Here is a 2,251-nt window from a genome sequence, read left to right on the forward strand (position 1 = left end):
TTATTCTATTTATTATTTTATTATTATTCTGCTCAAAAATATAGATGAGTGAGGCAGGTGGTTCATATTTAGTGTACTAGTCCTTTGGTGTAAAGAAATAGCAAGCTCAAAGCTGACTTGAGCTTTCTGTATTCTGATCTGTTTTCAAGAGCATGTTGTTTGTTATCAGACATGAATGTGGAGTGCTGAGAAGGCATCACAAAGCAGATGGAAGATAAAAATGCCCTAAACCTGAAAGTCTTACATGCTTTGTTGGCAGGAGAATTACATTTCTTCTGCAGGATGTGGGAAGTAGCTGAATAAATTGGTGCATACCTGTACGCATGAAACCTTTCTGCTCTGTGGTGGAGTGAAAAAATTAAGGTGCATGCTTAGTTGATGAAGAGAAGAGTTAAGTACTAGGATAATGTGGTAGTTGTTAAACTGGAAAGAGATGTTTTAGTCCTTTAAAACAAAATAAAAACAACCCGCTAAAACCAAATCAAAATAAAACACCACCAACCTGTTTTGCCCTTCAGGTATTCAGGGTGAGTTTTGTTTTCTTGTGAGTGTCTTTTTGATGTTTTCATGGGCTAAAAAATAGGCATGAACAATAGAAACCCTGTTTGTGTGTGACAGTTTGGAGGGAGCCACAGAACTGGAAAAAGCTGGTAGTCTGGCTGTTTTGAGGCCTTGAAATCTGGCTCTAATATCCATCCAATCCCTTGACTTTTTGAAGTAGGATGTTTAGTTATATTTTATTCTTTTCCCCAGAAATACCTTGCATTGCACGAATGCTCCTCATCTAGATGAGAGCATTCCAATATGACTTCTTCCCTGTAGCTTTACATAACCTTTATAATTAACACAGAATTTGCCTCCTAGTTTTTTCAGCTCACGGTGAAGCGTCAGCCCTGCAGTGCCTGCACAGTACTGTTACTCTGTTCACACTTGGTAAAGCAGCACCGCTCTGCTTTCAGAAGCAGCGTGCTTGCCACAAAAGCAATTGATAGGCTTGAAACATCCTGGAAGTAAGACTTCTGCTATACCTGTGCACAAAGCAACTGTGTAGTATGTGTGCAGCAGTCTGTTACGATCCACATTGGAAATGCTGGCTGTCTTTAACATTTCGAGAAATTCTGTAGCTGGGTGGTTACAGGCTGTTAGAGCTCCCTGTGGCTTAGAGACATCAGAAAACAGCAAAGAAGTTCTCAGACTCCTCATGGAGAAACCACAATAGACCACATTTCTCATTGGGGAGAAAAAGGAAGCATTCAGGGAAGCCAGAGATACGATACTATGTAATGGTATTGCCATTACTCATTTTGCTTAATGATGGTCCAAGAAAATCATACCATATAGTTATGTTAGTACTAGTTTTAATTTTGTAAGCTTGTGAATACTGATTTTTAGCTCCCATGCAAACAGCGAGAAATTTCAATCTGTATGCCAAAAATTTTCAGTAAGTGACGTACTGAAATGAAGCTGTGCACTGGTGAACTTTAAAAATGTTTGGAACCGTAATATCCCTATCAGAAACTACTGTGTCTGGACAGGTTCCCAACCTGAGGATGGATAAAATGCAACTGAACATCTAAAACTGTTGACCACTGCAAGACAGTGAGTCCCTCACGGCTTTTGTACCTTTTGACATTTAATAATATGAGGAAGGGACAATGTGAGGAAAAAAACCCAACTGAACAGATAAAAGATATGTTTCCTAAATAAATGTTTATCATAGAAAGGTTGTGTGCAAAACGTAGGAGCAAGCATCATGGTAGTCTTTGCTGTGAAATTTGTGACCAAGTAGAGATGAACGGGATTTTGGTATGAGTTCAAATTCTTCCATACACATACATCCAGACACACATGCACACGCTCTCTCCTAAATGGCTTCCTCAGCATCTGTGAGTGGGAAGACTGCAATCCTGGCCAAGCCAGGTGTTTGTAGTAGTGCCAAAGTAGAGCAACAGATATTTTCCTAACTCAAGTCAAGTGTGGGAATACACATCAGGGCTGAATGTACATGAAGAGAATGATCTCTTAAGAGCCTGTTGGCTCTTTGCATATAACCTTTTGTGTGTATTCTGACTAGTTGATTATAAAGTAGCTCACAGCACTTTTTACGTATGCACAATATGCTTAATGGTGTTGCTAGATGTGTCTCTTATTTTTTTCATCTTACTCAAACTAAACTTTACACCAGAATAGACTGAAGTTGAAACAAAGAAAAAGGAAGTGGAGTTGGCTAAGATTTCACATACAAGACCAC

The sequence above is a fragment of the Mesitornis unicolor genome, unplaced genomic scaffold (assembly GCF_000695765.1).
Source record: "Mesitornis unicolor isolate BGI_N332 unplaced genomic scaffold, ASM69576v1 scaffold54470, whole genome shotgun sequence".
In the NCBI taxonomy this organism is placed as follows: Eukaryota; Metazoa; Chordata; class Aves; order Mesitornithiformes; family Mesitornithidae; genus Mesitornis; species Mesitornis unicolor.